We start from the raw sequence: 13,039 nt of genomic DNA, 5'->3' as shown, positions 1-13,039 counted from the left end.
AAATAAATGGAAACTAAAAAAAAAAAAAAAAATTCTGAAGAACCTAGAAGCAGGACAGGAATAAAGATACAGACATAGAGAATAGACTTGAGAAAATGTGGAGGGGGAAGGGTAAGCTGGGGCAAAGTGAGAGAGTGGCAGTGACATATATATACTACCAAATGTAAAATAGATAGTGGACAGCAGCCGCATAACACAGGGAGATCAGCTTGGTGCTTTGTGACCACCTAGAGGGGTGAGATAGGGAGGGTGGGAGGGAGACGCAAGAGGGAGGGGATATGGGGATATATGTGTACCTATAGCTGATTCATTTTGTTATACAGCAGAAACCAACACAAAATTTTAAAGCCATTATACTCCAATAAATTTGTTGAAAAACAAATGTACCCTTGTATATACACTATCTTTGTGTACCTTCCTTCCTCACATACTAAATATTAGGAAATTAACTTTTTTCTATGTAACATATATCTTTTATTTGCAAAAAAGGAAACAAATATATGTTTTAATATGTTTGCTTTACTGTCTTCTTACAAAAAAATTGGTGTCTGACTTGCTTCATAAAGTGTATGTAGTCCTGACACATGCTGTCCTTTGCGTGGTATGTAGGTTGCAAAGGAGAGAAATCAATTACAAATCCATCTACCCTGGCAGATGCCCTCACCTTAGTGAGCCTTCAGCTACAAATTGACACTCTGCAGCTTCACAACTTTTATATTTGGCTCCCTTTTACCCCACCCATGATATTACTTTTAAAGTGAAACCTTCATGTATTCACTTTACAAAGAAACCATGACTTTGAGTGTCTTGGCTTGTGCCTCTCAGGTTTTCTAATGAACACTTGTCACTTTTAGACCAATATAATTTAAGGCACTGTTTGTTTATTTTCCTCTCTGTTCCTCCTTTCTAAATAAAGTTTATATCACTCCCCACTACTCAATACTTTCCCCACTCACACAGTCCTCTACCACCAAAGGCACATCCAGACAGGCTGTTTTATGTCCAATTTGTTTATCGTGATGAGAAATGTGAAAATCTTTGGCAGAGACCATTAATTTTATAGCTTATGTTTCAAAAAGTAGTTCCTGGGATATTTACATCTCTTCATATTAACACCAAAGAAAATGAGTGTGTTGAAGATATAAGACTTAAAAGCAAATTGTGTTTACTGTCTCCTTCTAAATATAATTAATGGCTTAAAACAGATCTTTATGGCTCATGATCAAATATTTTCCTGGTGTTGCATTTGATGTTTGCTTCAGTGACACTGAATGTCTTTGAGTCTTTTGATTCCAAGACAGTTAGCTTCCTATTGGATTTTGATATTCAAGGTGAAATTATTACAGTTCATCTTGGCAGGGACAATTACTCTTTGAATTAACTGATATGAGTGTCATGAGTAGCAAAAGATTTCCAATTTGGGAAAACAAAATGTATTTACTTTATAAAAAGAGGAGCTGAACGGAATCTCAGAAATTATATAGTGCCATATTATTTATTTTATTCTATTAATTTTTAAAATTCAGCTTTATTGAGGTATGATTGACAAAATTGTAAGATATTTATAGTATATATACATCATGGTGATTTGATAAATACATATGTATACATATAGATATACATTGTGAAAGAATTCCCATCATCTATCTGGTTAATTAACATGTTTATCACCTTACATATTTATCTTTTGTGTGTGTTTGTGTGTGTGAGAACATCTGGTTTCTATTGTCTTAGCAAATTTCAATTTTACAATATAGTGTTATAAATTTTAGTTACCGTGTTTTAACATTGTATCACTGGATCCCTAGAATTTATTCATCTTATAGCTGAAAGTTTGGACCCTTTTACCAATCTCTCCTTACCTCTCCCACCCCACCCCCACATCGCTGATAACCATTTTTCTACCTCTGTCTCTATATGTTTGATTTTTTATTTTTAGATTTTAAAAATAAGTGAGATCATACAGTATGTGTCTTTCTCTATTTTAATCTTTTCACTTAAGATAATGCCCTCAAGGTCCTTCCATGTTGTTGAAAACATCAAGATTTTCTTCTATCTCATGGATGAATGATATTTCAGTGTATGTTTATACCATATCTTCTTTATCCATTTATCCATTGATGGACACTGGATATGTTTCCACATCTGGGCTACTGTGAATAATGATGCAATGAACCTGAGTGTGCATACATCTCTTCAATAACCTGTTTTCATTTCCTATGGATGTTTACCCAGAAGTGACATTGCAGGATCATATAGAAGTTCCATGTTTAATTTCTTGAGGAACTTCCATACTATTTTCCATAGTGGCTGCACCTGCACCACTGTACATTCCCATGAAGAGTCTACCAACATCCCATTTATGCCACATCCTTGCCGGCATTTACCTCTTCTCTGCCTGAAAATAGTCATCCTAACAGGTGTGAGATGATGTCTAAATGTAGTTGTGAGTTACATTTCCCTAATAATGATGTGAGCACCTTTTCATTTACTTGTCCATTTTTAAGTCTTCTTAGAGAAAAGGCTGTTTAGTTCTTCTGCTCATTTTTAAATCAGTGTGGTGTTTTTGGTTTTTTGTTTGTTTGTTTGTTTTTTTTTTTTTTGCTACTGAGTTGTATGCATTTATTATATATTTTGAATATTAATCCATTAGCAGATATATGAATCATTTTTTTTTTTTTCCTATTCCATACGTTGCCTTTTCACTTTGTTGATGGTTTCCTTGGCTGTGAGGAAGCTTTTTAGTTTGGTGTAGTCCTGCTTTATTTTTACTTTTGTAACATTTGTTTCTGGAGTCATATCAAAAAAAAAAATAATTGCCAAGTCCAATATCAAGTAGTTGACATACCATGTTTTCTTTTAGAAGGTTTGTGGTTTCTGGTCTTATGTTCAAGTCTTTGATACATTTTTAATTGATTTTTGTGTATGGTGTAAGATGAGGAGGCTGTTTCATTTTTTGTCCATGTGTATATCCAGTTTTCCCAGCACCATTTATTGAAGAAACTATCCTTTCCCCATTTTATATTCTTGGCTTCACTGTAATAAGTTAATTGAACTTGTATGCATGTGTTTATTTCTGGCCTCTCTCTTCTGTTTCATTGATCTATCTCTGTTTATGTCAATATTCTCTTTTGATTACAGTAGCTTTGTGACAAAGTTTGAAATCAGGAATTGTGATTCCTTTAGGTACATTCTTCTTTCTCAGGATTGGTTTGGCTATTCAAGAGCCTTTGTAGTTCCATACAAATTTTAGTTTTTTCTCCCTATTTCTTTGAAAAATGCCATAGGAATTTTGATGGAGATTGCATTGAATCTGTAGATTTCTTTAAGTATTGATAGTATGGAAATTCTAAAAATATTAATTCTTTTAATCCATGAGTATGGATTACCTTTCCATTTATTTCTGTCTTCAATTTGTTTCATAAGACATTGGTCTTACAGTTTTCAGTGTACAGGTCTTTCATCTCATTGGGTAAATTTTTTCCTTGGTGTTATTATTGATACAATGACAAATGAGATTGCTTTCTTAATTTCTGTTTTAGATAGTTCATTTTTAGTATATAGAAATTCAACTTATTTTGAATATTAATTTTTTAAGTTGAAACTTTATTGAATTTGTTTATTAGTACCAACACTTTTTTGGTAAAGACTTTAGTGTTTTCAACATATGTCACCTGCAAGTAGAAACAGTTTCTTCCTTTTCAATTTGGATGCCATTTATTTATTTTTCTTATTTTTTTTATTTTCCTAATTGCTTTTCTAGGACTTACAGTACTATGTTAATTAATAATGATGAGATTGGGTTTTCTTACTTTGTTCCTGACCTTAGAGGAAAGCTTTCAGATTTTCACCATTGAGTATGATGTTAGCTGTGAGCTCGTCATATATGGGCTTTATTATGTTGAGGTACATTCCCTCTATATCCACTTTGTTTAGAGTTCTAATCATGAATTCTTGTTGAATTTTGTCAAGGGCTTTTTATGCATCTGTTGATATGATCATATGATTTTTTTTTTCCTTTATTTTGTCAATGTGGTGTATCACATTGATTGATTCATGAAAGTTGAACCATTCTTGCACCTCTGGAATAAACTCCTCTCAATTATGATATTTTGAATGTACTCTTGATTTCAGTTTGCTAATGTATTTTGAGGATTTTTGCATCTGTTTTCATCTGGGGTATTGGCTTACAATTTTCTTTCCTTGTAATAGCCTTATCTGGTTTTGTTATAAGGGTATTGCTGGCCTCAGGAAAGAACTTTGGAAATTTTCTTTCCTCTTCTATTTTTGGAAGGGCTTGAGAGGATTGGTACTAATTCTTCTTTAAATGTTTGGTAGAATTCACCAGTAAAAGCATATGTTCTGGACATTTCTTTGCTGGGAAGTTTTTGATTATCAGTTCAATTTCCTTACTAGTAATTACTCTGTTCAGATTTTCTATTTCTTAATGATTCAGACTTGGTAGGTAATATGTATCTAGGAATTTATCCATTGTTTCTAGGGTGTCTGATTTGTTGGAGTACAATTATTCTTAGTAGTCTCTTATGATCCTTTATACTTGTATGGGTATCAGTTGTAATATTTTCATTTTCAACTTTATTGAGTACTCTCACATTTTATGTTGGTGAGTCTAATTAAATAATTGTCTATTTGTTTATCTTTTCAAAAAAGCAGCTCTCAATTTCATTAACCTTTACTATGTTCTTAATCTCTCTTTTATTTATTTCTGCCCTAATCTTTTCCATGTCCTTCCTTCTACTCACTTTTGGCTTAATTTATTCTTTTTTTTTTTTTTTTCTAGTTTCTTAAGGTGTAAAATTAGGTTGTTTATTTGAGGTCTTTCTTTTATCTTTTTTTTTTTTTTCCTTTTTTTTTCTTTTGCGGTACACGGGTCTCTCACTGTTGTGGCTTCTCCTGTTGTGGAGCACAGGTTCCGGACGCACAGGCTCAGTGCCCATAGCTCACAGGCCCAGCCACTCCACGGCATGTGGGATCCTCCTGGACTGGGGCATGAACCCACGTCCCCTGCATCGGCAGGCGGACTCTCAACCACTGTGCCACCAGGGAAGCCCAGGTCTTTCTTTTTTCTTAATGTAGGTGTTTATTTCTATGAACTTCCATCTTAGAACTACTTTTGCAGCAAACCATTAGTTTTGGTATGTTGTATTTCCATTCACATTTGTCTCAAGATATATATTTTTTTATTTTGATTTCTTTTTTGACACAATGATCCTCAGGAGTGAGTTAATTTCCATATATTTATGAATTTTCCAGTTTTCTTCTTGCAATTGATTTCTAGTTTCAAACCACTGTAATCAGAAAAGATGCTTAATATGATTTCAGTTTCTAAATGTGTTAAAACTTCTTTTATGGCCCAACACATGATCTATCCTGAAGAATGTTCTAATGTGTATTCTGCTGCTAATGGAGGAAATATTCTATAAATGTCTATTAAGTCTGTTTGGTCTAACATGTCTTTTAAGTACAAAATTTCCTCATCAATTTTACCTATGGATGATTTACCCATTGTTGAAAATGGAATACTAAAGTTTCCTACTATCTTTGTATTGCTTTATGTTTCTCCCTCAGATCTCTTATTATTTGCTTTAGATATTTATGTACTTCTATGTTGGTTGCATACTTACAAATTGGGTATTTATTTATAGATGTTATACCCTTTGTGGATTGACCCCTTTATCATTATATAATGGCCCTCTTTGTGTCTTTTACAGTCTTTGGCTTAAAATTGGTGTTGTCTAATATAAGTATAGTTACCCCTGCTTTCTTTTGGTTTCCATTTGCATGGGATATCTTTTTCTCCTCTCTTTACTTTTAGTCTGTGTTTTCCTTAAATCTGATGTGAGTCTCTTATAGGCAGTGTATAGCTGTGTTTTTTTTTTTAAACCATTTAGCCACTCTATGACTTTTGATTGGATAATTTAGTCCATATAATTTTAAAGTAATTATTAACAGGTATGGACTTAATATTGCCATTCTGGTATTTATTTTCTGGCATTTTCAAATTATGTTTTTTCCTTTTTCCTTCTCTTGCTCTCTTTGTGATTTGATAATTTTCTATAGTGTTATTCTTAGATTATTTTCTCTTTTTCTTGTGTGTATTTATTTTAGTTTTTTGCTTTGCATTTGACTTTTGAAAATCTAATTATGTGTCTTGGGTGGGCCTTTTTAAAAATATCTTTATTGGAGTATAATTGCTTTACAAAATTTTGTTAGTTTCTGCTGCACAACAAAGTGAATCAACAATATATATACATATATCTCCATATCCCCTCCCTCTTCAGCTTCCCTCCCACCCTCCCCACCCCATCTTTCTAGATCATCACAAAACATCAAACTGATCTCCCTGTGCTATGGAGCAGCTACCCAATAGCCATCCATTTTACATTTGGTAGTGTATATATGTCAGTGTTAATCTCTACTTGTCCCAGTTTCCCATTCCCCCCTGTGTCCTCAAGTCCATTCTCTACATCTGCATCTTTATTCCTGTCCTCCCACTAGGTTCATAAGTACCACTTTTTATATTCCATATATGTGCGTTAGCATATGGTATTTGTTTTTCTGTTTCTGGTTTACTTCACTCTGTATGACAGTCTCTAGGTCCATCCACCTCATTACAAATAACTCAGTTTCGTTCCTTTTTATGGCTAAGTAATATTCCATTGTATATATGTGCCACATCTTCTTTACCCATTCCTCTGTTGATAGACATGTAGGTTGTTTCCATGTCCTGGCTATTGTAAATATTGCCACAATGAACATTGTGGTACATGTATCTTTTTGAATAATGGCTTTCTCAGGGTATATATATGCCCAGGAGTGGGATTTCTGGGTCATATGGTAGTTCTGTTTTGAGTTTGTTAAGGAACCTCCATACTGTTCTCCATAGTGACTGTATCAATTTACATTCCCAGCAACAGTGCAGGAGGGTTCCCTTTCCCCCACACCCTCTCCAGCATTTATTTTTTGTGGATTTTTCATGATGGCCATTCTGACCAGTGTGAGGTGATACCTCATTGTGGTTTTGATTTGCATTTCTCTAATGATTAGTGATGTTGAGCAGATTTTTAGGTGGGCCTCTTTGGATTCATCTTATTAGGAAACTTTATGGGCTTTCTGGATCTAGCTGTGTTTCTTTTCCCAGGTAATGGAAGCTTTCAGCCACTATTTTTTGAATGCGTATCTGTCCTTATCTCTTTGTTTATTCTCTTTCTGGGATCCTTATAATGCATATATTGGTCCTTTTGATAGTCTCCCATAAGACTCTTAAGCAATTTTTACTCATTTTCATTTTTCCCCCTCACCTCTGATTGAGTGAATTCCACTGCCCTATTTTCAAGTTTGCTTATTCTTTTTTTTCTTTTGCACCTAGTCTGCTGTTGAATCTCTCAACTGAATTTTTAAGTTCAGTTATTGTGTTCTTTAGCTTTATGATTTCTGTTTGGTTCTTTTTTAATAATTTTTATCTCATTGAAATTTTCACTTTGTTCTTTTATTTTTCTCCTGACCTCAATAAGCATCTTTATAACCCTTATTTCAAACTCTTTATCAGGTAAATCACTTGTCTCCATTTCATTAATGTCTATTTTTGGAATTTTATATTGTTCTTTTGTTTGGAACATAATCCTCTATATCTTCATTTTCCTTGACCTTCTCTGTTGTTTCCTGCACATCATATAAAAAACTATGTCTCACAATCTTAATGGAGTGGTCTCTTGTAGGAGATGAACCTTACCCTTCAGGTTGGCCTGAGCCCTTTACTGTCTCTCATACCTCTAAGATTGTCCAAGTCACCTTCTTTGTTTGTTTTTAGTGGCTCCCAGTAGTTGAGAGGATATAACAAAACATATCAGTGTCACAAAGGGGAGCATATCAGTCAGCACCTAGACTTAGGGTAATTGGAAATGACCCTCAGGCAGCATACATTCCAAAGTACACCAATAGACTTCTTTCAGGGAGTGATGGGGAGCTGGGCCTTTTCTGTCTGCTCCCTCTGTACTGAGCCCTGTGAGGACAGCCACAGCGAGTCCTTAGGAAGCTGTTAAGAATGGTCTCTTTGTTTATTATAGTGTTGTGAGTCAAGACAACATAAGCTCCATGGGATTTCAGAGCTGGGTGTTTTGTGAGCTCATACATGAGGTGGAAGATTTGAGAACTAGAAGTTGGGTCCAAATTCTTTTCTCTTCATGGAGAAGCTAGGATTTGTGTGTTCCATCTCATTTTTGTGTTGCTGTGATGGAAGTGGGGTTTATGATGAGAGTATGTCTCAGTCTTTTCTTCCCATTTCAATGTGGATAGTTTCTCATTTGTCTGATGTTTATAAGTCACTCAGGTATACTCTGGATTTCTTTTAGAGGGAATTGCTCTGTGTGTAACTGTAGATTTAGTGTGTCTCTGGGAGGATGTGAGTTCAGGAACCTCTTATGTCAGTGTCTTGGATCAGAACCACAACTCATTCTCTTTGTTGCTAAGACAAATTAAATCAGAAAGGCTCACCTACACAAGGATAAAGTCCCATCCAGTCTCAGCATCTATACAGTGCTTGGCACATAACTCACACTCAAATGTTTGTATTACTTAATGGAAGAACTTCCACTCTCTCTTTCCTTCCTTTCCTCCTCATTTTTCTCTTCCTCCAATACATGTTCATTGATCATTTACTGGTGAATCAATTAGAAGTATGTATAAGCAGAAGCTAGGTTTCTATTTAGAGGTGTTATAGAAGAAGAGCAAAAAGGCTTGGTCCAAATCTTCTCTAAAACAAGTCATTCTGAACCACAGACCTGCACCAGCTTACCACAAGAACCTCAATAAAAATTATTTTTTAAGTTATATTTGTAACAACTAGGGTATAATCTAGGGATATGTACTTTTAGTATCTTCTTTGGATTTTTTTCTAAAGATGCAAACTGATTTGCCAAATTTACCTACCATTCTTCCCGTAGTTTGGTGAAAGGTTAGAGAAGATATACAAAGGACAATAAATGAGGTACAGGGTGAAGATATAAAATACACCAGTGATTTTGATGACATTCTGGAAGACAGAAAGAGAATAGGACAGTACAACAGTGGTGAGAACTCAGCCCACAGAAGCTTAAGGCATTTGGGAGCTCTGGTTGTTCTTCTCACAGGATAGTGGCTCTGGTTTGATATTGGGGGGCACAGAAAGCCAGAGAAGGATGAGGGCAGAGATCAGAGGAATTGATTGATCAGAGGCATCAGACTGCCTGTCTCCCACTCCAACCTCCACAGAATCACAAGCATAGAATTACTCCAATCTAAAATGAAAGGATGCTCATCCAATGGTATTTTACTATTTCCCCAAGGAGAGCTAGCACTCCTAGTTTGTACCTAGTATAAGGCCTCAGTCTTTGGAGTTGTGGGGTTTTCACACACCCCTTCATTTTCAGACACCTACAGTGAAATATTTCATTGAAAACAGCCCATCCCTATGCTTACAGTCAGCAGGCTTATAGTCATCTCCCCTTTCTTTCAGACACAGAAGCTTATGGGAAGACATACCTACTCAAGAGCAGAGGAAGCTCAGACTGCTTCTTATACAGATCAGTATTACTTTTCATGCAAAACTATGCAAGAATATCCAGAGATAAACACACACGTTTAAGAAAAAAACAAATGCAAAAACTAAAAAAAGAGAAGGAAAGCATTAAGAAACAAGATGCATACTTCCAAAGAAAAACAAAAATTTGAGGGAAAAAAAGAGAACTTAAAAAAAAAGAATGCTAGGAGAGAAAAAATTTGTATTCATTTATTAATGAATTTATTAATAAAAAATAAATATTTACTGAGCACCTGCTATGAGGCAGGCACTGTTGTAGCAGAGATGATATAGTGTAGGAAGCAAGATAGATAATGGCTCTTCCCTCATACTGCTTACATTTTGTGGGAAAATAGACACTGAAAAATAAGCAAATAAAGTGTAAGTTCAGATAGCAATTAAGAACTAAAAAGATAATCAAGCAGGTTAAAAAACTAAAGAATGGCAACAACAAAACATTGACTCCATCTGACAATGACAGAGAACAAAAATATTACTTGGATTTCAAGGAGGGCTGGAGAATCAGACTTTACAGCTTTATAGAAAGTTATAGTGACCGAAACCAAACCACAAGACTAGTACAACGTGGAGACCAGTGTTCTCATCACTGGGTGCTCTACATATTACCCAGTACCTACATCATCAGACACATTGCAAAATCACTGTAATTGAGGCATTGGGAAAGTCAGTGGAGATGCCTCCTCTGTCAGGGAAATGAGTCAAGCCCACTTTATTCAGATCACTAGCTTCCAACTTAAAGTCTAAAGTGGGTGCATCTGATGGAGCCTTGACCTTCCTAGCAGCAAGGAAGGCTGTAAAAGTAGATGGTATTTTCAGTTCTAGAGTATGAGGCACACTCTGACTCTTAAATGGGGGATTTATTAAAAAATAGGAAAAGGTTTCAGATAGTGGGCACCAAAACAAATGATGAACATTTCCCACAGTGGAAAACAGGATCAGGCTGCAACTTCAGGACATGCTTTCAACTTCCACTGCCTTCAATGTCTTTATTTCCCAATTTGCAAAACCAAAGAGTAGGATCCAATTATTGCTGAAGTTACTTCCATCTTTTACACTTTAATTTTCACTCATTCAAAGAGAAATGACAAGACAAGAACCGTTCAAATATAATGTTCAGATAGTAGACAGATGAAGCAAAATGAGAAAAGGATTCTCTGAGTCAAACAAAAAGTTCAATGCATTCTTCTCATTGCAAAATGATGAGAGAATGTAGACATATGAGAGGAAGAAGAGAGAGAGAGAGACTGAGAAAAAATAGTATGCAGAGAAGCTGACTTATGCATTTATGAGACAGTTGAATTTTGCTTAGAAACTCAATGAGCCAAACTGACTGATGTGAGAAGATAACCATAAATATTCCTTAGCTTCACATTCACAGTAGAGTTCACCAGACAAAACTTACAATGCTGAATGCCTGACCTGAAGGGGGAAAAATCTAAGAGCATAAGAAAGGCTTATCACTCATTCATTCATTCAGCAAACATTTTGTTTCATCTTCTACATTATTAAGAATGAAACACATGCTCTCAGCTGGCAATGACTCACAGCCTAGAAATTAATGATTGCAACAGCATGGCAAGTGTCAAAAAATCAGTAACACATGTGACATCAGAGAACAGAGTATGCAGGGAGCCACAAAAATATTTCCAAGAGGAGATTAAGCCACATCTTGAAGAAAGAAAAGAGCTCACCAAGAGGATAAGTAGAGGATGGTTGTTTCAGAAAAAAAGAGAACATATGATCTGAGAAAATAAAACTGAAAAAAAAAAAAGTGTTTGACTTAATTTGGGAATTCAAGGTCAGTGCAGGTGTGATGGTTGTTACATATGGAAAAAAGAGCCTGGAAACCCAAGACATGAGCCACATCACACTGGGCTTTGTGTTTCTTGCCAAGTGTTTGGTGCTAGATTATGGAAACTACAAAGTGACACAGAAGAATTTGGGACAAGGGAGTAACAAGGCCAGAGTTGAGAATTTTGGAGGCTGGAAGCAACAGGACAAGTTAGAGGACAATTTTAATAATTCACAAAAGAAGCTATGATAGATCCACATCAAGGGGATGGAGATAAAACAAATAAGATAACATGATGGGGTCAAAGAAAATATGGAAGATAGTTAAGAGGATATAGGGTAATATAAGCCTGAGTGTGGTTTCCTCAAGCCCTAACCTCAAACAACTTACAACCTGAAAAGCAGGGAAGGAAAAGTGTATGTGTATGTGTGTGTGTGTGTATGTGTGTGTGTGTGTGTTATGGAAAAATCTAAGAGCGTACATTATCACATCAGTGTTGTCTTGTGTTTGATACTCTGACTGCCACATTTCCTGAAAGTAAGCATTTTATAAGGCTAATGTATTCAAGAATCAGTTGTTTTATGAAAAAGGTAGAATTTTTACTGCATCTTTTAAACAAGTAATATTTAGCTCGCCAGAAAGAATAAAGGCAGGCTTTCAGCTGTGGGAAACAAATGGATCAGTGTAATGAGGTTGGAATAGATCTGATTTGGACTAGGGATGGTGAGAGGAGGATACCAACTAAATAAACCTACCACACACACTGGAAACAAGTGTAGAAAATTAAGAGGGGAAGAATAATCAGCTCCCTCTTGAAAATTTGTTGATCTTGGTTTATGGGTGGTAGTAGTAGCAGGGATTGAGAGAAGATTAGTTGAAGAAATAATGTGAAGGCAGAATGGGGTTAAATTAAATAGATGAACTGGGCTGTGAGGGAGAGAAGGGTGGCTGTCAGTATCTGGAAAACAATAGGGGTAGAATCAGGACCTGGGAGAATTGGGAGGGTTTCTAAGATTGGGAGAGATGGAAGAGATGCGTTTTGATAGAGAGAGAAAACAGAAAAGGTCATTTCAGACAACAGGGTTACCCTGTGTGAAGAGGTGAGTACTCAGTGGCAAGGCATGTTTACAGTATTATAAGTAACTGAGCATGTTGGAATGATACGGTTCCAGTGTGTGTGTGTGTGTGTGTGTGTGTGTGTGTGTGTGTGTGTGCATGCGTGCAGGCATGCACATGTGCACATTTGGGCCAGGGATGCTGCAAAGATGATACCACTCACGTGTTGGGGGAATTTAATGGGTGAAGAGGGCATAAAGTTAGAGAAAGTCAGGAGCCAAATCTTAGATGGTCTTATATAGAATCCCACTGAGCCTGGGCTTTATCTGGTCATGTGTTGTCATTAAGAAGATCTGTGATGGGCTTCCCTGGTGGCGCAGTGGTTGAGAGTCCACCTGCAGATGCAGTGGACACAGGTTTGTGCCCCGGTCCAGGAAGATCTCACATGCCGCGGAGCGGCTGGTCCCGTGAGCCATGGTCGCTGAGCCTGCATGTCTGGCGCCTGTGCTCTGCAACAGGAGAGGCCACAACAGTGAGAGGCCCGCGTACCTAAAAAAAAAAAAAAAAGATCTGTGTTGAGATTTTCAGTTTTG

This window comes from Neophocaena asiaeorientalis, unplaced genomic scaffold (assembly GCF_003031525.2).
Source record: "Neophocaena asiaeorientalis asiaeorientalis breed wild unplaced genomic scaffold, Neophocaena_asiaeorientalis_V1.1 scaffold187, whole genome shotgun sequence".
Classification (NCBI taxonomy): domain Eukaryota; kingdom Metazoa; phylum Chordata; class Mammalia; order Artiodactyla; family Phocoenidae; genus Neophocaena; species Neophocaena asiaeorientalis.
Note: the sequence above shows the minus strand (reverse complement) of the source record.